Consider the following 22,932-nt stretch of genomic DNA (forward strand, 5'->3'; position numbering starts at 1 on the left):
GTGCACAGCTCCTGTCACCCTAACTGGCCCATCCTCCACCTCCTCTTGCTCCTCTTGTCCCCTAACCTAACACTTATCTCTCTCCTGGCTGCACACCCCTCCTCTCTTCTCCCTGTCCTCTCTGGTCAAATGCAATGTTCAGGCCTTGCACAGCAGACTCCTTGCTCCTCCAGCCTCCCCTGCTGGCTGAGGACCCCAGGGAGCAAATCTGCGCTTGTTTTTAGACCATGCGCTGGGCTGCTTTGACACTGCCAAGCCTGCCCTCTTAAGTTTCCCCACTGTGGAGTCCCTGGTGCTTTCCCCAGTGGGGCTCGCAGCAATCTGCCCTTCCACATGCAGACTAAAAACCTGAAGTCACCTTTGACCTCTCTCTTCCCTCTTACACCCCATTCTCATTGTACCAGGAAACCCCTTGGACTCTGCCTTCCAGATATCCCAGGTGGAGGAGCTATCCCAGTAGGTAAAAGTGCTGGCTGTGGAGTTCAAATTGCTAGAAAACATGGTTTATTTTATTTGTTTGTTTGTTTGTTTGTTTATTTATTTTAAGCTAGATGTGGCTGCCCTTGCCTGTATCCCTGGTGCTCTTGGAGCAGATCCAAGAGGTCACTGGGTTACTGGCTGCCAGTTGAGCTTCAGGTCCAGCGAGAGACCCTGTCTCAAAGGAATAGGGCAGAGAGAGCGATAAAGCAGGCCTCGAGACGTCATCTTCTGGCTTCCCTCCCGTTGCACACCTGTTCATACACCACACATTCTCTCTCTCAAATGAAAAAAAAAAAAGCCCAAATCGAACGGCCTTCTTGTCATCTCCCCGATGCCGTAACCTCGTCTATAAAGTTCAGCTTCTCATTTGCGCTCCTGTGGCTAACTCTTCTGCTGTGGCCTGACATACCTTTCCTTTTTTAAAATCCTGCTATGTATATATGGTGTTGTATGTGCGCTATATGCCTTCGTTAGTATAGGTGTACTCACATGTGTGTAGTTATGAGGAGCAAGGAGGCCATAGGGTCTTTTCCTAAATTATTCCCCATCACTAAACGGGAATCTCATGAATTAGGGTGGGTTGGCTGGCTGGCCAATCATGAATCAGGGTGGGCTGTCTGGCTGTCCATGTAAGACAACAAACTGTGTGTGTTTGCTTCTGTAAACAAGCTCGGTTGTCCAACTACACAGCATGTCTTGATCATGTACGTATGCAGGAAGTACATCAGGATGTATGCTTGTCCCTGATTGGACGAAGGTGGAAAGTACATAGCTTTATGGGTTTTGCCTTAATAAGCCCCAGATTAATGTAATTTGGCCCCATGTTCTGGGAATGCTGGGTATGGACCTGGTCAGTATTTAATAAAACTTGCTTCAAATGGCTCAAAAATTGTGGTAGTGGTCTTATTCTTGACCAGTGAAATTAACAAGGGTCCCTCCCTCAGATGACTCCAGCTCTTATCAAGGTGGCAGCCGTAAAACCAGCCAGCAGAGTGGGTGGCAGCCTCTTGTGCTTCCTTCAACTCTCTCTGCAGCCCAAGGTCACCCAGGTGTGGCAACTCCTCTCTTTAAGGGTCCCGGACTTGCTCCCACCTCTCTGACCTCAGCCTCCTCCCATTTGTCTACTTTGTCCTGACTCAACCTGGTCAGCTTAGGCCTTCGGATTCACACCCACTTCCTGCAAGTCACTTCCTTGAGTATTGGATCAAATGCCACCTCTCAGCAAGACCCTCCCTTCCCACCCTAGTTACAATTGCAGCTTTATTTTTTATAGTGACATTAGTACCTCTGGTTTTGCATCAGTGACCGTTTTTTGACATTGCTACTATGGGCTGGTTGCTTTGTTAGAATGTCAGCAATACCGGCAGGGGACTCTGGATTTTGGGCTCTCTACTGCTTGCTGAGAATCTCATGGAAGTGAGATTCCATGCCTCCAGGGGAGGCACAATATTAACCCACTGAAGAAGAGTCATGGAGCCTTAGAGCCTTATTTCAGTGATGAACATTGACTCCAATTTTTTTTTTTTTTAACAGAACTTGCCTCAAGTTTATTTGTAAAAACAGCATAAGGTCCTGAACATCTGCAAATACTGTGTAGGTGTTCACACCAGTCCATCTGTCTTCACACTGGCAGACTGCGACCTTTTTTATGGGGCCTTCACAGGGGCCTGGGCACCTTTGGGAGCCTGAGCTGCAGCTGAGGCCTCTGCCTTGGCTTGAACCTTGGGCTTTGTTTTTTGGAGCCTATGACCCCTGGCCATGTAGCTTCTAATCTTCTTCCCAAGCTTGGGGTGAGCAATTAAAGCCAGACGGGTGAGTTTGCGGGTGGGGCCCTTTGGCACCTTGGGCTTCACCACCTGGGGCTTCACCAGGGCCTTGATGGCCTCCGCACGTGCGCTCATGGCCTTTGCATTATTTGCCTGCATCTTCTTCAGGCCTTTCTTGTTGTGCTTCTTGGCAAAGCGCATGTTCCTCAGGAACTTGGGGTCAACCCCCTTGAGAGATTCGTATCTTTGTGACCGGGGTTTCTTGATGCCGTTTCTGTGCCATTTCCGGGACTGGTTGTGTGTGGTGTGGTTCTTGGACTTGGCCATGGCTGGACAGTAATCGGCGGCTCCCGAAGCGCCTGCGACCGGAAGCTGACTCCAATTTTTTTAAAGTATCTCTCTATTCTTTTCTTCTTTTAGACAAAGAATCTATTATGAAGTTCTGACTATCCTGGAACTTGCTACGTAGACCAGGCTAACATCAAACTCACAGAGATCCAACTGCCTCCACCTCCTGAGTACTGAGATTAAAGGTATGCACCACCACCATGAATGACTAAAGGTTTTTATTTGATGACAATGAGTGTTTGTCCGCCGTGTATGTCTGAACCACATGCATGCCTGGTGCCCATAGAAGTCAGAAGAGGGCACTGGATTTCCTGGAACTGAAGTTAACAGATGGTTGTGAGTTGCCACATGGGTGCTGAGAATTGAGTCAGGTCATCTAGAAGAGCAGCTAGTGCCCTGAGCCACAAAGCCATCTCTCCAGCCTCTCTCCCCAAATCCTTTCTCCATAATCTCCAACAACATCTCCATTTTTTATAGACGAGAACTGCATTTAGAGAGGTTAAACATTAACCAAATGTATCCAGCCAGAGGGATTTGGGTTTGGCCTTTGGCTTTTCTTTTCCCTCCTCTCCTTTCTTTTAATTGTGAAAATTGCTTCGTTAGACTTGAAGGTGCTCGCTAAATTAGAAGAAACAACCAATTTGAGTTTCTGGCCGTGGGAACGGGGCACTCCTACAAGCCCCTGAATGATGTTAATTGTAGTGGGGGAAGTGGCGTAGCTGCTTTACTGGAACCAAATTCCTTTGGTGAGGGTGTGGTAGGTAAGAGTTGCTTTGTCTAACCCATGGGTACGGTGTTCTCTATCAGCCCTTGGATTCTGGAGTTTAGAGTTTTCTTGGAGCAGAAAGAAGCCTGTCTTGCTGCCTGGCATCAGGCAGCCATGGCCAGCCTCCACCAAGGCCCCAGAAGGCCACCGGAACCACCAGTCAGTGATGGCAGAGTTTTATGCTGCTACAACATGCAACTTACCATGGCACAGACACTGAGTCAGGACCCAGCCACAGGACCTAGCTACTGTGGGGGCAAATACAAGGCAGACTCCTGAGCTGTGCTGGGCCGGGAGACCTTGCTTGGCTCCCGGGAGTCTGGTATTGGTGGATGATGGCTCTTGGGGGTCTTGGGGCAGGTGGGCCACCGTCAGCTTCCTGTAGAATCTCACGCACTATCAGAGAATGTGCCCCTTCACCCAGTCTCTAAGCAACCGCCTTGTGCAGTACGGGAACAATCCATTAATGATCAGGTAGGAGCCCTCGCTGCAAGTAATTGCACCCTCCAGCAGGAGCTATGTCAAAACACGCCTGAAGGATTCCTCAGGGGGACGGCAAGGAGCCCCCTCCCAGCGCCCTTCCCCTCCTGTCTCTCCTCACTAGCATTTCCCACTCACGGGGATGGGCGCAGCTGGGGCACCCACACAGGCCTCACTTCTTCATCTCTTTCCCCCAAAGCCACAGGAGCCAGCTGTCACTCAGGCGATGCACACCACACTTCTAAGTGGAGGTTTGCAATCAGGGCTGCCTGTGACAGCCAGTATGGTATGGGGATGTATGGGGATGGTATATCAGGTATATCAGGTCAGGTAGGTGCCTGACCCTGTGGTGGCTTTTGAAGAGTCTTCCTCGGTTTAGGGACAGGACTAAGCCCACTTTGACCCCGTGTGTTCTTGAACCGGTCACTGTCTCCCTTTGCGTCAGTTTCTTCACCAGTAAGCTTTGGAGCTATGTGATGAGTTCCCTCCTGTCCTTCTGGAAAGAGTCTTAATGTGTAGCCCAGGCTGGCCTTGAACTGGAGCTCTTTCTGGGACTAGAGTCGTGTGCTACCAGGACTAGATGGCCTGTCACATATCAGCAGTGGCCCCACTCTGTAGCACAGGCCCTGGCACCTTTTAGGTCCCCAACACTCACCGGGCACATGGGACTTAATAGCTTTTAAAAAAAATGAATTAATAAATGGTGAGAAAGTTTGGGTGAGGAGGGACATGAGGCGGAACCTCAGAGACCAGAAATATTTGCAAAGTCGGGCGGTAAGACACCCCCACCCCACCCCGCCCCAGGAAGGAGCACGTGGGGAGAGAGGCTATCACTTGGCAACAGCCTCCCAGCCTTGGAGCTTGCAGAGTCAGCTCGGGAGTCTGGCTCCCTGGTCACCCACAGCACACGCTGAGCTGCTGTTTGTTGAATGAAGGAATAAGATGAGACACACCAAGCAAAACCTCATCAGCAGCTCCCTAAGCCCAGGAAGAGGAGGGGGCTTTGGAAGCAAGTGGCAGGAAGAAAGAGGCGTTCTGGTGTCAACACCAGATGTACACACACACACACTCCACCAGTTACGTGAGCGGCCTGGAAGGATTTACTATACCCTGAAGAGGAGCCCTCTCTGAAGAGCAGCTGGAGGGAGATGTCCTGTCAACGTCTGCTCTGTAGGCACCCTGATGATTGACTTGTATGTGCGGTTATGTGTTCAAGTTCCTGCTTGCGGGTACCCGTGTGTGCGGGGCACAAGCGATACGCATGTGGAGACCACGCGGCGCTCCACCTTGTGCTTTGAGACAGCATCTCTCAGTGAACCTGCTCACTGATTAGTCCAGGCTGGCTGGCCAGGGAGCCCCAGGGACCCTTTACTCCCTATCAGGGGGTCCACAGGTGAATGCCCCCCCCCACACCCTTTTAAGCTCAGCTGTTTGGGGCCTCACTATGCAGACCATGCTGGCCCCAAATTTACGGAGATCCTCTGGTCTCTGCCTTCTGAGTGCTGGGATTAAAGGCGTGCACCACTACCCTGGCTTACCCAAATCCTCACATTGGTGCTAGACAGCCAGCTGGGGTCCGGGGAGAACTTTACCAAATAAGTTTTCTCCCAGCCTCTTGTTTGAATTTTTAAACATATTTGTTATTTTTATCAGGGTTGTTTATTTTCATTCATATATTCATTAAGATTTATTTATTTTATGTATATAAGCGTTTTGCCTGCTTGCATGGACGTACATCAGGCATGTGCCCGCAGAGGTCAAAGGAGGGCATTGGATTCCCAGAAACTGGAGTTTCAGATGATTATAAGCTCTTAACTCCAGATCCCTGAATCTGTTTTTAAACAGCAAGAACGTTTCGTAATTTAAGGGGGGAAACTGTTAAGAGGCTTGAGGCAGGGGGAGGCTGGTTGGTGGCTGCTCCTGCTGCTTCTGCCTGAGGCGCTCTAAAAGGGCCTCTGGGCCTCGTGGCTGGCTGGGCAGCTGCTGGTCTCTTTCTCCATCCCTGCAGGGCAGCATATGGAACAGGCCAGGGCCCAGCGGGGTTTACAGGGGGGAAACACAGACCTCCATGAGGGGAGCTGGAAGGAAGCCCATAGCCATGGAGGAAGAACCCCCACATTGTCGCTGTGACTGCAGAGGCCCCGAACCCCTCATCAGCCGATCCCAGTGTGTGGCTTTCTGTGACCACGACAGAATAGTGAGCCTTGTTGGGGGCAAGGACAAGGGGAGAAGGCAGCGGGCACCTTAAATGAGAATGCATTTTCCCTGGAAGAGAGGACAGGACTCCAAGGCAGGGGCATATCTAGTAGGGGGTGTCGACTTAGGCCAGCCAGGACCTAGGAGCACAGGGGCCACACTCGGGGCTTTTATCCTGGTAACTGGAGGGTTGGAGCATTCGCTACCTTCCAGAAAGATCTACCTGGAGGAAATCTGCCATTGAGAACTGTGAGGCTTCAAAGAGCGATGTGTCTGGTGTCATGTCCCCCCCCCCCCCCGCCCCACCACCAATATCCGTGGTTCCAAGAGAAACACCTGGACTTTGATTTCTTACTTTGTCTCCTAGAATCTAACCAAACCACCATTAGGTTTTTCTCCTCATTTTTAGAATTTAGAAAATTTGCTAGATAATTTTAGATCCCCCCCCCCCCGATAATATTTAGAACCACAGCAAATTGTTAAAGCCAGTCACTACTTACTCCTTCCTCCTGCGCTCACTGGAGCTGGCTTCTCCTGTCTCCCTTCTCCCTCTCCCCCACCCCCGCACCCCCCTCCGGCCAAACACACACACACACACACACACAGCAGTTTCTCTCTCTCTCTCTCTCTCTCTCTCTCTCTCTCTCTCTCTCTGTATAGCCCTGGCTGTCCTGAAACTCGGACTGTAGAGCAAGCTAGCCTTGAACTCACAAAGATTCCCCCTACCTTTGCCTCTCCAGTGCTGGGGTGAAGGGTGGCAGTTTTACTCTCATTGTTTTGTGTGTTGGGGTGGCGGGGTGGCGGTGGTGGTAGTGGGGTGTCCTTGGGGGAGCCCCATGCTTGTTGCTGGACTTTTCCACCTAGACTGGGCTGTGTTTCGACTTTGTAAATGCGGCTCAGCTGGTGAGAAACTGCTCCAGTCTTGTCTAATCGTCCTGGGGTAAATGAGGATCTTCTTAGACATTTACAGACCATTTCTCCTGATATATTTTGCTTAATTTTTGTTTATTCTGTACCTTTAGTATTCTAATCTTTTATATTGTACACGTAATACAGATGCCATTTATCTCTCTGTATAGCCTTGAAACACCAAGCCTCCTGCAGGTCACTTCCTGGGTGTTGGGATTACAGGCCTCTGCTACCACACCTTGCTTGTACATTTTTAAAAATAAGGTCTCCTGTAGCCCTGGCCCACCTCAAGGTCTTGATGTGGACACTGACGAATTTGCATACACCTTCCCAGAGCTGGGATCATAGTGTCACCAGGCCTGTTTTTATGCAGAGCTGGTACTCATACAGGCTGAACAAGCCCTCTACCATCTGACTAGGATACTTCCCCGGCCCTGAATTTTAAAAATGACATTGGATTCCTCAAATCTTTCAGTCTATAAGTAGCAGAAGAATATAATTTTTCTTTCTGCAAGGGACACAGGGTAGACCCTGATAGCACAGGAGCCAAACTTAGCGAGGCGCTGAATTGAGAGCAGACACCAGGTGTGGCCAAGTCTTAGTGCCTCCCCTGTAGACAGCAGCCTGACCAGGATCCCAAAGTTCAGGATCCCAGAGAGTTCTAAAACCCGGGAAGGGAAGTGAGCTAGCCTGGCGGCCCTCCCCAGCTGATGTCCTGCGGTGAGATAGGATTGCAAAGCAGGGCAGCCCAGCGGGGAGTGGGGATGTGGGGACGCCAGAGTCTTCGGCTCAGCCTCTTGGCGCCCTATGAGCCCAGATAGCGAAGATGCTTTTCCGGCAGGAGCGGTGGCCAGGCGCAGTCCCTTCAGACGCCAGCTTTATCTGGGGTCCCCGGAGGACGCCTCCGGAAAATGGGTCAGCGGCCAAGCCTGCTCCTAGTCGTCTGGCTCCTGCGTTCCCCGAAGCGGCTGACTTTTCCCTCCTACTGAAGTTCAGAATTCCTGTCTTCCCACCTCTCTCCCCCATCTCTGTCCATCTCTCTCTCCTCTCCCCTTTACCCTTTCCTTCCTTTCCTTTTTCTTCCTCTTCCTTCCAAAGAAAAGAAATACGAAACCTTCATCCTTCTCATCCTTCATCCAACCTCATGGCAAGGCAAATTGGGGCTGGAGGGGACAACCAGCCTGGGGTCTGCAGGAAGCCTTGGGGGAGCATTTCCTGTGTTTCTGCACCCCTCCCCCAGCACCCTGATTTCCTGTTGTCTGGCTCAGCCATATTAGATATGGCTGATTCCCGTCCCTGAACTTGTTATTGTGGGGTCTCTCTATGTAGCCCCCACGGTCCTGGAATCCACTATGTAGGCCAGGCAGTCTCCCAAGGGTTAGGATTAAAGGAATGCACCAACTAGACTAGCCCCTTATTCTTCCTCCTCCTCCTCTTCCTCCTTTTCCTCCTCCTTTTTCTAATTGTCCTCTTCCTCCTCCTCCTTCCTTCTTCTTCTCCTCTTCCTCTACCTCCTCTCCTTCCTTATTTTTAAAACTTTTCTTGTCTTGAAACTATGTCTCCATTAAAAGTGCATTAAAGCCTGGGCTACATAGTGTTCACAGTCAGCCTGCAACAGGGAAACACTGTCTAAAAGCAACAAAACCAAACAGAAAACCTACAGATAAGCAAGGATGTATAAAACCTATTCCAAGGGAAACGTAGCTGTCAGAGCCCCTCACCCTTCACCCCAGGATCTCCCGCCAAGGTGACATTGTTGTCCTGCAGCTCACTGGTCTTCTGCTTGGCTTTGCCACTGCAGCTTGCCTCCGCCAGTTGTCCTCAGCTGTTCTTTGCCCTGGAGCTCAGCTCCGGGCAAGGCTCAACCTTTCCCTTGCAAGCCCAGCCACAGGGCTGAAGGCACAGGTGGAGAGGGCCTCCCTATCCAGCTGCTACACTGGCCCTAGGCTGCTAAAGGCTTCCAGCTGCAGTCTTCTCCAGAGAGTGGATTGATTACTGGGGAGGTAGACAGTGAGGAGCCCCAGCCTCTGGCCTGCGGCTGGTATTTAGTAAACAGCACTCAGATATCAGTCTATACAGACCCACCACTGACTCCCACCCTGCTGTCCCCAGCACCTAGTGCACCTGGCCTCCCCTTGCACAGGACCTGGGCTTCTTCAAGAGGCCTCTCCCTAAAGTGTGACTCTTTCCAACTTTGTTCTTTCAGGATTTTTCACCCCTCAGTCTGCATGTTCTCAAAAACCTGGGCCAGTCAGTCAGACATGACAGCCCGTGCTTCTAATTCCAACAAAGGGAGGTAGACTTCTGTCGGTTGGAGGTAAACCTGGTCTGGTGAGTTTCTGGTCAGCCTGGGCAACATAACAAGACTCCGTTTTAAAAACAAACAAGCAAACAGGCCTGGAGAGCTGGCTCAGTGGTTAAGCACACTTAACGGCTCTGGCAGAGGACAGGGTTTGGATCCCAGCACCCACATGGTGGCTCATAACTCACAATTGGAGTATCAATTCAATCCCAGGGGATCCAATGCCCTCTTCTGACCTCGGCAGGCACCACACACACGTGGTGTACAGACATACACGTAGGCAAAACGTTCACACAAAATTAAAATTCTTCGATGAAAACAAACACAACTCAAAAGTCCAGGTCACATGCGAGCAGCTGCTACTGGACTCTTGGAACACTGTCCATGCTTGAACTAGTAAAACCAAGTTCTCCATCGTAAATGGCCAACAGAGATTCATGGAGGCCAGGAGACAGGCGCGTGACAAAGATGGGGACCTGGTCCTAGGCATCAGTCAAGCTCCGTCTCTCTCTAGCCTTTTCCCAGGGTAGACAGCATCACTCATGTCTACAGAGATGAATGTCATGGAATGTGTGGGACGCAGGTAAGGCTTGCTCAGGCAGGCTTTTCTGAGGTCCAGACAGCAAGGACCTAGCAAACCCCAGTGCCAGCTGGCCATGCTGGGAGCTTCCAGGTGTTGGCTCAGAAGCCCAGTGAGGGCAAAAGGGCTGGTGAGCATTTGTTTGATGTTTTCTGAGCCCAGATCCAGGCCAGGACTTCAATATCTCCCTTCCCAGGTAAAAGTTCAATGGCTCTTGTCAAGGTAATGGGCTCACACACTTAGGGCCTTAGAGATGGGGCAAGCAGGTTGGTGCTCGGCCTGGACCACCCTGGGCCAGCTCCTCTGTGTTTGTGCAGACAGTGCCCTGGTGAGGCAGTCGTTAGAAGGGCTTCCCAACTCAAAACTGGCTCTGAGGATTGCGTGAGTCAGGAATGCTCAGCAGTGCGGAGTGCCAGCAGGAGTAAGCTGTCAGAAGTCTTCCTGTGCCCGGGGGAGGAAGCAACGCTAGCCTCAGGTCCAGCATTTTTGTCTAAACTCCTTCTATAGCTCCCAGTCGTCACTGCCATGTCTCCACAGCCATAGAAGTTTGTGGTTAGCCTAACACCAGCCAGTAAGGATGCGAGGGCTGTGGGCAGTGTGGGAGGCCAGGTCACTGAGTAACATTCCCCTCTGTCCAGCCCTTCCTCAGGCCTGGGACTATCCATAGTGCACGCCTCTGACCCAGGAGCACTGTGGGTAGGGGTGAAGAGGCCAGGAGAATGAGAACTTCGGCAGAGAGACCTGTGCCGCGTCTGTCAGTCCAGGCGGAAGGTGCTTTGTGTATATCAATTTTTCATTACTCGGTAAGACAATCAGCTGTCATCCTACAACTGTGCCATCTTCTATCTTATAGAGTCTCAGAGAGGTTAAGCAACATCAAAAGTTGCCAGAGTTAGGATCCAGACCAGGCTCTTGCTTGGCTTCAGAATCTGGATTTTCTTCCTGCAATGTACTGATCTAGAGTGAGGCCTTGGCTCCGGCTGGATCTGCCTGGAGGAAGCCTAGGAAGACTTGGTCTGTGGCAGAAGAGGCAGGGAGGGAGGACCAACAGCCCACTGCCATGCTCTGAGCATCCCTTGGTCAGAGGAGGAAGAGGAGGCTAGCAGGAGGCCATCTGGAGGTTGCTATGGTGACAGGAGCAAAAGGGCCAGCTGCTGGGGCCAGCTGCGATGGCACTGGAGAGGTGACCACCGTGAGGCCCTGTTCTTGCTTCACAGATGGGAGTATTTCTGTGGCTCTGCGTGGCTATTTTAACAATAGGACATCTGCTTCATGAACATGGAGTCACCTTCCATTCATTTTTTTTTTTTAATGGTACCAGTGTTTTGTTTGCATGTGTGTACCCAGTGCCTGTGGAGGATAAGAGAGGGTGTTGTATCTCCGGAACTGGCATTACTGTTGTGAGCCACCATGTGGGTCCTGGGAATGAAACCCAGGACCTCCGCAAGAGAGGCAAGAGCTTTTAACCACTGAGCCCTACCTCCAGTCCCAGCTGTTCTCTACTTTTAATCTTTGAAAATTCCTTTCAGTGTTTAATAACTTTTAGAGAATAAGAGTCTGTGTTTCGTCATTTACTTTAAGCATCTTATCCTTTTTCATGTTATTATACATGGCACCATTTTCTTCATTTTGGATTGCACATTTTTGGTATATGGGAATCACATTGATTTTTTCCCCCCTCCATCTTTGTGTATGTGTGTGTGTGTATATTTATATGCATGTGGGCACATGTTTGTGTGTGCTTCCACATATATGCGTGTGCATATTTATGATGGGGGAGAGTCTTCTGTTTTGTCTTAATTTCATTGGTTAAATAAAGAGACTTCCTTGGCCCTTTAATAGGACAGAAAATTAGGTAGGTGGAGTAAACAGAACAGAATGCTGGGAGAAAGAAGCTGAGTCAGGCAGTCGCCATGATTCTCCCACCCGACACAGAGACAGGTTAAGATTTTACCGGTAAGCTACCACGTTGTGGTGGTACACAGATTATTAGAAATGGGTTAATCTAAATGTGAGAGCTAGCCAGTAAGAGGCTAGAGCTAATGGGCCAAGCAGTGTTTAAAAGAATACAATTTGTGTGTTGTTATTTCGGGGCATAAGCTAGCCATGTGGGCGGCCGGGCACCGGAACGCAGCCCGCCGCTCCCTACAACATATTTACATGCATGTGGGCACATGTATGTGTGTGCTTACACATATGTGTTGTGTGCATATGAAAGCCCGAGGTTGTTGCCAAGAATCATCCTCTGTTGCTCTCCCATCTTATTTGAAGCAGGGTCTCTCATTCAAACCCAGAGTTCATCAATATGGCTAGTCTCTGGAGCCTAACTTGCTCTTGGGATCCCTGGTCTCCATTCTCCGAGGCTGGGATTCCAGGCAGGCTGCCATCTGCCACGCCCACCCAGTATTTCTGTGGGTTCTGGGTTCTTAACCCCAGTCCTCACACTTTTGTGGCAAGTGCTTTAACCACTGAGCCATCTCTCCAGCCCACATTGGTTGGGTTGTTCCTTTGGTAAGTGTGCTGACCTGGTTTATTAGTTTGGATAATAAGTTGTTGGGAATATTATTTTAAGGTGTGCTACTTTTTGTTTATGCTGCATTTGTCTAACTCTGTGAAGCTGTGACTCTGCCTGACTAGAACACCTGATGGTCTAATAAAGAGCAATGGCAAATAGCGAAGTAGGAGCAAGGCTCGGCGGGGCAGGCAGAGAGGATAAATAGAAGGAGTAGTAGCCTGAAAAAAAAAAGAGGACATCAGGGGGCCAGCCATCCAACTACACAGTAATCCACGGAGTAAGAGTAAAATTCAAAGAAGTAGGAGAATAGGAAAAACACAGAGGCCGAAAGGTAGACGGGGTAATATAAATTAAGAAAAGTGGGCAAGAAACAAACCAAGCTATGGCCGGACATTTATAAATAAGAACAAGACTCTGTGTGTGAGTCGTTTGGGAGCGGGGTGGCAGCCCCCCAAAAAAGTCCAAAGAGCATAAGTTCACATTACGACAACATTAAGGTCTTTTTTACTGCGGTGCTGAAAACAGACTCAGAGCTTCTTACATGCTAGGCAGGTGTTCTGCCACTAGCTCCACTCTCAATCCTTATCCTTTTAAAACATTAAAAATTAGGAGCTGGGTGGTGGCACATACCATTAATCTCAGTGCTTTGGAGGCAGATACCGGTGGATCTCTGTAAGTCAGAGGCCAACCTGATCTACAGAGCAAGTTCCAGGACAGCCAGAGTTGTTGCACAGAGAACCAGAAAAAAGGTTCAATTATTAACTAATGAATTAATTTATGTATGTGTCCACATGTGCCGCAGTGTGAGTAGAGGTCAGAGGTCAACTGTTGGGGTCACTTTTCTCCAGGATGTTGAAGTCAGGCCATCATGCATCAAATGCCTTTACCTGCCGGGTCACCCTCTGGGCCTTCAGTTCTAATCCCTTTGTTTTATTTATGTATATGTGTCTGTCCATGCTGTGTGTGTGCTATGCACACACCAGAGGAGCCACAGAGTGCATGCTGGGAACCGAACCCAAGTCCTCCGGAAGAGCAGCCAGTGCCCTTCACCACTGAGCTATCAGCCCCCGGCTGTTTTTTTTTTTTTTAATTATGTATATAGCATTCTGTCTGTGTGGACGTCTGTAGGTCAGAAGAGGGCACGAGACCTCATTACAGATAGTTATGAGCCACCGTGTGGTTGCTGGGAATTGAACTCAGGACCTTTGGAAGAGCAGCCAGTGCTCTTAACCTCTGAGCCATCTCTCCAGCGCCCCCAGCCCCAGCTGTTTTTAATGGGTTTTTTAAGACAGTCCTTGTCAAAGATCATATCCTGGTGACCAGACACAGCTTATTTTTTCTTTTCCAACTAGATGTTTTCCATTTCTTCCTCCTCCCGGCTTCCTTTACAGGAACAGCCATAGAAATCGGAGGTTGAGACTTCCCTTCTATAGGACGACTTTATCTGACTGACATTGTTCCTAAGTGGTTTTATCACAAGAAACTTTAGTATATAATAGAGCAAGAATGGTTAAGATACAGCACAGAGCGGGGCGGTGGTGGCTCACGCCTTTAATCCCAGCACCCGGGAGGCAGAGGCAGGCGGATCTCTGTGAGTTCAAGGCCGGCCTGGTCTACAAGAGCTAGTTCCAGGACAGGCTCCAAAGCCACAGAGAAACCCTGTCTTGAAAAATAAAACAAAACAAAAAATACAGCACAGGCCCAACGTCCCTTCCCGCCTGGGACCTTCTGCCTCTGCCCAGGAGACTCAATGTCAGTCCATGGTCCTCTGTCTTTAGAGACCCTCAGACTTCCACTCAAGCCCCAGGGCAAGAGGACTGCCTCCAAAAATGCTTTCCCCCTCCTCAAACAAAACAAAACACCTAATCGCCTTTGCAGTAGAGCCCTGAAGTGTGGGAGTGGGGTCTGTCCCAACTGCTACAGAACTGGCCCCTGTGAGTCTGGGAGGGGCCAGTCTGTAACACAATAGAGGGAGGGCACCACTGTGTTCTGGGTTCCCTTGGGCAGGGAATGCGGAAAGACCACAGGGACCCATCTAGGGGTCTCCATCTATGCTCTCCTGTCACCACCTTAGATACTGAATGATGGGGATGAGAAGGGACCGTCTATTTATTCCCCTTGGACCCTGAGCTGGGGTCACATGGGCTATGGGAGGCACCAGAGTGTGAGGCGTGAGTTCTGAAGTTGCCTTCAGGACACTGGGCTCCAGGCCTGCAGGCTGCCAGAGGCACCTGGCCAGCTCACCCACCTGGCAGCTGCCCAGTTCCCTGGCAGTGCCCTGCTTTACCTTCATGCCTCTAGCTGTGCCTTTCCTTCCACTAACAGAGGTGTGAATATGTCTCTGTGTATGTGTGTATACACGTGAATGTACATGTATATCTGTGTACATGTGTTTGAATGTATGCGTGTTTATGTGTGCTTGTGTGTAGATGTACACCTGTATGTGTATATAAGGCTGAGCCTGAGGGGCCCAGGGAAGTCTACCTGTAGCCAGGCTCCCCGACCCCTCCACCCCTGTGACTCATACTCCACCCCACAACCTGGGTTCCTGGACCTCAGTGTCTGTCAGCTGTAGGGGCGAGGAAGGCAGGGAGGTCAGGAGGTCCCAGGTCTATGAGGAAGCTCCTGAACTTTCCAGGCTCCAGGTCAGGACAGCAAGCGCTGAGAACCTCAGCTTAGCTGCCACACCCCAGCAGGAGAGACGCCCTCCCCTGCCTCGTGGCCGACCCAGTGGTGGACTGGAATCGTGAGCCAGTGAGCTCACCGCTCCTGGCTCCAGGCAGCAGTCCCGCCCACCTCTGGAGAATTCCATGACTCAGGTAAGAGGGGTGGGGCTCAGCCAAAGTCTCTGAACCCGGGTCGTGGGGCTGCACTGTGCTGTCCTTGTGGTGGCCCCGGGAGGTGCACACCAGGTGTGGTGTAAACACTGTGGTCTACGGGGTGGCACCTAGGAGGTCGCTGTAGAGTGTGTGACACACAGAGGGGCAGAGCTAATGGGCAGAGAGGCCAAGGGCTGCCTGAAGTAACTGCCGCTTGGCTGCTCCCCTCAGCCTATCTGAGGACCCTCCGGGTTGATTGTATACCTCTCCCACTGCCGTTTCCAGGCCTCTCCTGCCTTCATTAGCCCTGGTTGTCTCCCTTAGTGTCCCTGCTACTCTCTGGTAGAGGTGTGTCCTACATCTGTTGCTGCCTTCACACAGCTACCCCAGTGAACAGACAGGCACTGCAAATTGACAGTAACACGAGCTTGGGTGGAGGGAAGGTATAGAAGAAGGAAAACGGGCAAGGGACAGGCAGCCAAGCCAACAGCCTGTCAGCCAGGGCAGGCTTAGACAGCCGCTTCGAGGGCCTGAGGGGAAGGGAGTCAGTGGCTGGTAACAAAACAGACCTGACAGGACTTCATACAGGGCCTGACCTCAGTGGCTGAGGGAAGCAGCAAGCAGGCCCAGGTGTCTGGTACTGTCTGAGAACTCCAGGGAAGGAGCAGGGCCCCAGTTTGCCAAACTGGAGCCCAGGAGGTGGGTGTATCCAGTTGGAGTATTAGCGTCTGTCTGTGTTGGGGGCCTGCCTGATAGCAGAGGAAGCAAACAGACCTAGAAATTAAGGCACTGAAGGTCTGGTCGCACTCAGGAAAGCTCCCCCGTAATGAGCTGAATCGGGCCTCATAATTCATGTTGTTGATGTCCAGCCCATCAGTACCTCAGAATGGGACTGTCTTTGGAGATAGGTCTTTAGATTTATTTTTCTTTTTAGTGCGTTTGTGCATGCATGTATGTGTGTGTGTGCACGCGCGCACGTGTGTATATGCATGTGTGCGTGTGCCCTCAGAGGTGAGAAGAGGGTATCAGAGTCCCTGGGGGATGGAATTAGAGCATTTGCAATCCACCCAGCATCCGAGCTGGGATGCCAGCTCTGGTCCCTATGCTAGGGCGAGTGTTCTTAGCCACTGAGCATCCTTCTAGGGCTTGGTGAGTCTTCAGAGGTGATTACGGTAAAGTGAGGTCACTTTGTGGATGCTAATCTAATCTGGTTAGTGTCTTTATAAGTGATGCAGACCAAAACAGAGAGGGTAGACTGTGTAGGACTTGCTGAGAGAGCAGTCTCCCTGGGGTTTAACCTTGAACTTTCAGAATTGAGGAAATGAAGGTCTGTTGTTCAGATCACCTTTAATGTGGGACTTTTTCAGGTTAGTCCGAGCAGGAGCCAAGGTAGGAGAAGGCCCCTTGAGTGTTGGCAGTTCTTTTTAAATTTTTTGGTTTTTAAAGACAGGGTTCTTTGTGTAACAGTCCTAGCTGTTCTGGAACTAACTCTAGTTCCAGTAGACCAGGCTGGCCTCGAACTCAGAGATCCTCTTGCTTCTGCCTCCTGAGTGCTGGGATTAAAGGTGTGCGCCACCACCGCCCGCTGTGTTGGGTGTTCTTAACAGTGATTTCATACTGTGCCTTCCTTCCATCCACGCCTGACAATTGTCAACACAGCCCTCCTGTTCCTAGGCAGCAGCAGTGAACCCCAGTCCCTCAGGAGACACCCCTGCCACCTAAGACATTGCCATCAGAGCACCCGGCAAAGGTACACGGGCGCACATTCACAGATATGCTGGCCATTAAAGTGCCAGTTTCGCAAACTTGTTCTAGAGGTGTCTAAAGGATGTGGAGAACAGCCCTGCTTTGAAGACGTGTATAATCTGAACTGGCCACTTGAGCCACGTCGTTTCCTGGTCTCTGGATTGGCAGGTGGGGGTGGGTGGGTACTGGGGCTCTGTTGGCTCCTGGAACTCTTGCCATGGGCGGTGACTGAGTGGCTAGGTCCCTGTGTAGAGCTTGCCTTGCCATTGCTCCCTTTCTACGTTAGCAGATCCTGCAGCTTTCTCCAACCTGAAGACCCCTGGCATCAGATTGCTGCTGTCGTCCTTCTAAGGAGCCTGGCCATTTGTCAGGCAAATGACCTGAGCCTGTCTTTGTTTCCTGTCTTCAGAGAGGGGCAAAGGTCCACCCCGTGGATCCCAGGCTGCCATTAGGGGACAGCAGACAGGCCATGGCTTCAAGCTGCCTGAGAGGAGCCACCCCTTATTGTACCCTGGGTGGCAGGGCTGTGGTTAGGCGATGGGAGCCATGGGAGGGCAGATGCAGGCTGTTTTTTTGTTTGTTTGTTTGTTTGTTTGTTTTTCGAGACAGGGTTTCTCTGTGTTAACAGTCCTGGCTTGTCCCGGAACTTGCTTTGTAGACCAAGATGGCCTCAAATTCACTGAGATCCACCTGCCTCTGCCTCCCAAATTCTGGGATTAAAGGCATGTGCCACCACTGCTAGCACAGGCTGTTTTAAAAAATCTCTAATGAATATGTGCGGGGGCATGCCTACGCCACTTGTACGTGGGCTTGTGGAGGTTAGGGGACAGCTTGGAGTTGTTTTTCTTTTTCCTTCTTGGGAATGGAACTTAGGTTATCAGGCCTGCAGAGCAAATGCCTTACCTGCTGAGCCCTCTGGCAGGCCTAAGACTGGATTTCACCTGGAACAGAGAGGGTCTCTTCTGTTCTCTCTGCCCCCGCCCCAAGACAGACAGTGCTGTTCTGAGGAGGCCTTCCCCTGCTAGCTCTGAGTAGAGCCTGGGCATAGCTGCTTCTCCAGCCCTGCACTGGGCTCTTCAGATTCTTGCCAAGTTCCTTCCATAAGGTTGTCAGGTGAGTTTAGGTCGTCTGTCACCAGGAATCCCTTCTCATCTGGGACGCACCAGCTGACGGGCACTATAGATGTGCACGTGGGTCCCCTGCACCCCTGTCCCTCAGACCCCATCTTCATTACACTGCACAGACAGGTTCCAGGCACACAGGTGTCTTCCATGAAGCCAGGTCAGCCAGGCAGGCTGCTCTGAGTAAGGCTTTTCCAGAAAGGGCTGTTTGTCCAGAGGGAACTGAGCGTGGGGTCAGCTGCTGTCTTCTGGAATATGCCAGTGTGGTGATGCAGATTCCGGGGGCCTGTCAGTTGGCATCTCACCAGCTCGGTTTGGGCTGCCTGGCAAAGGAAGTTTCTGAACGTGGCCTCAAAGGAGATAGCAACCACCAGGGAGATGGGGGTGGGGTGAGGACCTTGGCAGGCGGGAGCAGAGGCAGCTGGAGGGCAAAGAGGGTCTTGGGGCTGCTGGAACCTGACTCCTCCAGGGGATACCTCCTCCTTGGCCAGCCCCAGCTCTCATTGGTCAGTATACCAAGGCTAGGAGGTCATGGAGTGGTGGGGTACACTGCAGGAAGCCAGGAGAACCTCTCTGACCGAGGGCTCCTCCATTCTGTTGGCCCCAGAGGACTGGTGGGCCCCTCGGGAGCCAGACTGGGCTCGGGAAAGGCTAAGCCATGGTGGGGACAGATGTTTTCATTTTAGGGCTTGGGTCGTCATAAATTGTTTGTTCTCACCAAACTCTGTTTCCTATTAAGCTGACTCTGGGAGATGGAGAAGCATCCATGTGCTGTGTAGCTCCTGTGTGTGTTTACATGCGTGTGTGTGTCTGTGTGTGGTGGCATGCATCTTGTGTGCATGTGTACAGTATGCAGTTCATGTGTATATATGTAGCATGCAGCTTGCATGCATGTGTATGTGTGTGTGCGTGCACATAGCTGTGAGGAGAATAGGCTGGGAAGGGAGTAGATGCTGTGGGCTCCTCTTCTCTTGGTCTTCCACAGGCAGACATGCCTTTGTCCTGGGAACTGGTCCTTGGCTCCGAGCAGCCTCCTCCAACTGTAGCAGGTCCTAAACATGCCTAAATTGGGCTCTCACAGCAGGCTTGCCTTCAGTTTCCATCACTGCTTGTTGCTTGCTGCCTACCCCACCTTCCCCTTTCTTGCCTCATCTACGGATTCTGGTACCCACTCTCCTCCATTTTTCTAGCTTCCAGGGCTATGGGATGCCGACCTGCTTGCTGTGGTGATGGAGCCCACTCCTGGCCAGTGACAGTTTAGAAAGAGCGGTGTGAAGAAGACCTGGGAATGGAAAAGCCCACCCCGAGCTGTGCTCGGGACGAGCTCACACCTTGATACAGCATGGGGAACCATAGCAGCCTTCTTGTGACTGAGGAGGACAAACATCGGTAGTGAAGCTCCAGATAGGCAGAGCCACTGCGTTAGCCTTTCTGGGGTTTCTTATCACAGAGGAAGATGCTGGATCTAAGTCACCCAGTGCTTCCCACCCCTAGAAACTGTGAGATGCTGGCAGTTGTCAAGAAACACTCTTCCAGCCGGGCGATGGTGGCGCACGCCTTTAATCCCAGCACTCGGGAGGCAGAGGCAGGCGGATCTCTGTGAGTTCGAGACCAGCCTGGTCTACAGAGCTAGTTCCAGGACAGGCTCCAAAGCCACAGTGAAACCCTGTCTCGAAAAACAAAAACAAAACAAAACAAAAAACAAAAACAAAAAACAAAACAAAAAAAAGAAACACTCTTCCAGGATTCACCCAAGCAGAAACCAGAATTCCTGGTCTCAGAGAACTTACATTCTCTATACTGCCAGTGTTCTCTCTCTTACAGTTCAGATAACCTGCAGTACTGCGGCTCCAGAGGCCCCACAGAGCCGACTTTCCAGACAGGAGACTCTAGAAAGCCAAAGGGTTTAGCGACTAAGTTCCACACAAACCCAGTTCTCGAGCAGCGCCACCTGGCTGAAGTGGGGGATAGCACAGCAGCGGCTGGGGCAGAGTGGTGGCCTCTAGTCAGAGATGGACGCTGAGTGTAGGGTATGAAGACTGGAGGGGACCCATTTCCTAAAGCTTCATAATTATTCCGGCTGTAGTTCATCCCAAAAAGCCGGCCTGCTATCTTTTTGGAGTACATCCAGTAGGCTCTCAATCTCACACCACGCTGGGTCAGAACATTGTTTCTAAGCCTTCCTTGTAAACATTGATAACCACAGGCTGAGACCAGAAACCAGAGACACTGGCCTAGAGCTCGGAGGTTCCAGGCTTCTGGGATCAACCTGCTTTTGTACTGTAAACAATAACCTGGCACCTCCAATCCGGTCATGTAGGTTACACCTATCAATGCATTTATTTAAAAACTAAACCAAAATAATATTTAACACGTTAACAGATAACAAGGAGCTCACGATGTGATAATGACATCTTTCCACAAAGAATGGTTTTAAGACAAAGGGACACATTAACGGGAAGGAAGGGGCAGCGCTTTGCATTTTCAAATCTCTGACGGCAGGCTGGCTCACTCGAGGACGTCTGGATTTTCCAGTCAGTTTCTGTCTGGTTGGTCTCTGTACCTCACACTGTGCAGCTCCTGGGAAACGTCACCAGAGCCTCTCAAGAATGAAAGTTGAATAAACAAGTGACAACTGATATGGAGACCAAAGGAAAGTGCCCTCAGGTCCCGGGTGTGGACTCTGGAAAACAGCCAGTGGGAGCAATTTAAGACCGACAGGTCGCTTACTTCTGGATCTGTCTGTGACTATTTCCCGGTAGAGGTAACTGGCGAGGAAGGGACTACTGTGTTGTGATCTATTTCTGCATCGTCATCTGTTTATACATTCTTCTGGTGGGCATCGCTAGGTGTTCCCAGTCTTGAATTGCTGGGAAGGATCCGCTGTCTGCGCGCTTGAACCTGTCTCTCGGTGCCTGCGTGAGCATTTCCTCTTGGCACCCTTTGATGTTGGAAGTGCCAGGTCTCTGAGTAGATAACATTGTGGTAGACAGTGATGACGTTTTCCTGTCTCAGTTCCTATAGGTGGTATGGAAATTCTTTCTATTTCACATTTCCACCCACGGGTGCTGTTTTGGAGACCTATACACTTTTTATTATTATTTAAATGAATTTATTCATTTTGTTCAAAATCTAATCACAGCTCTACTGATGCATGTTTGACCTACAACAGCACACACATGTAACACGTACAGTGATTGTGTTTGGTATAGGCATACACCCATCACTGTGATCAAGATCATTTTGCTTCCATGTATCATGTATCTTGTATCATGTATCAGTGTGCCATGGGTTAGGGGTGGCCTCCAAAGCATGCTGCACTCTGCCATTGTGACAGTCAAGGGGGAGAAGGCTCCTTTTCCAGTAAGATTTGTTTTCTCCATCTTCTCTTTCCCTTCTCTTTCCATGTGATGACATCTTCCACCATGTCATGCTGCAGCTGGAAGGCGCTAGAATCTGTGACACTGGACATACTTCAAATTCTCTAAACCCTGAGAAAGAATTCTCATATATAGTCTTTCTCCCCTCACCCTCACTGTCCTTTCTCCTTCCCCACCCTTTCCTTTTTTGAAGCAAGGTCTCACTACGTAGCCCTGGCTGTCCTGGAACTCACTATGTAGACCAGGTTGGCTTTAAACTTTCAGAAATCTGTCTGCCTCTGCCTCCTGAGTGCTGGGATTAAAGGCATGAGCCACTGCCATGCTTAGAATTTTCAAGTTTTTGCCAATTGCCTTGGGCTCTCTTAAAAGTGTGAGGAAGCCGGATGATGATGGCGTGCGCCTTTAATCCCAGCACTCGGGAGGCAGAGGATCTCTGTGAGTTTGAGGCTAGTTTGGTCTATAAGAGCTAGTTCCAGAACAGGCTCCAAAGCTACAGAGAAACCTTGCCTTGAAACAACAACAACAACAACAAAAAAAAAAAAATGTGAGGAGATTGTTTCCAGAGGTGGGCATTCTTTACCCTTCATAGCACTGCAGAACCCCTCGTTCACACACCGATACCACACAACAGTGGTTCTCTCCTGAACCTTAGTTGACCTGACCTGAGACAGGGTCTTACCATGTAGCTCTTGCCCAGTCTTGAACTCAGAGATCCATTTGCCTTTGTCTCCCGGGGACTGGGATTAAGGATGTGCACAGCCGTGCCTGGCTGCAATAATTGTTTCAGATCTCAGGAAAAATCAGATGTTCATTTCCATCAGTCCCGCATGGGTAACAGCAGAGGCCAACTTTCACCTTCTTGTGAACATAGGATCGTCTTGTATCATTTCGCTTCACACACACACACACACACACACACTTTATGTGAATGAATATCTTGTGTGTATGTATGTGCACAGAAGTCAGAGGGAACGCTGGATCTCTTGACACTGAGTGATGGTTGTGAGCCCCCATGAAGGAGCTGGGAACTGAACCCTGCTCCCCCGCGAGAACAAGCGCTTTTAACTGCTGAGCTGAATCTTCAGCTCCTGAGCATGTTAAATCTGACAGCCCTAAACAAACTAGTATCTAAACTCAAGTGCAGTTCAGCTTACTATGTAAGTCTCCTGCCAAGTAAGTGATCAACCTGTCCTCCTCTGCTATGCTCAGAAGGAAACCCCAGCAACTGCTGGCCCGAGGCCGGCAGTGGCGCAGCTGTGGACCTCAGTCCAGTAGAGCAATGAGGTGGGCTACTCCCCAGGGGAGCTTTAGGTCACTGAGCCAGTGAGCCAGAAGAGGGGGTCGGAAGAGGCAAGCAAGGAGGCTCGGGCTCAGGGCGCTTGCAACTAGGAGGCTGGGGCAGAGGTCTGGATGGCAGTGTGCCCCCATCACCGTGAATAGGCTTTGGAAGCTGCAGCTCCTGTTAGAGGAACTGCCCGTCCCGTAACCGATGTCCCAGGTAACTTTCTGTAACTTTGTGACGTT

This window comes from Microtus oregoni, unplaced genomic scaffold, assembly GCF_018167655.1.
Source record: "Microtus oregoni isolate MIOR12 unplaced genomic scaffold, Mior012 000057F_ref0000458, whole genome shotgun sequence".
NCBI classification, from domain to species: domain Eukaryota; kingdom Metazoa; phylum Chordata; class Mammalia; order Rodentia; family Cricetidae; genus Microtus; species Microtus oregoni.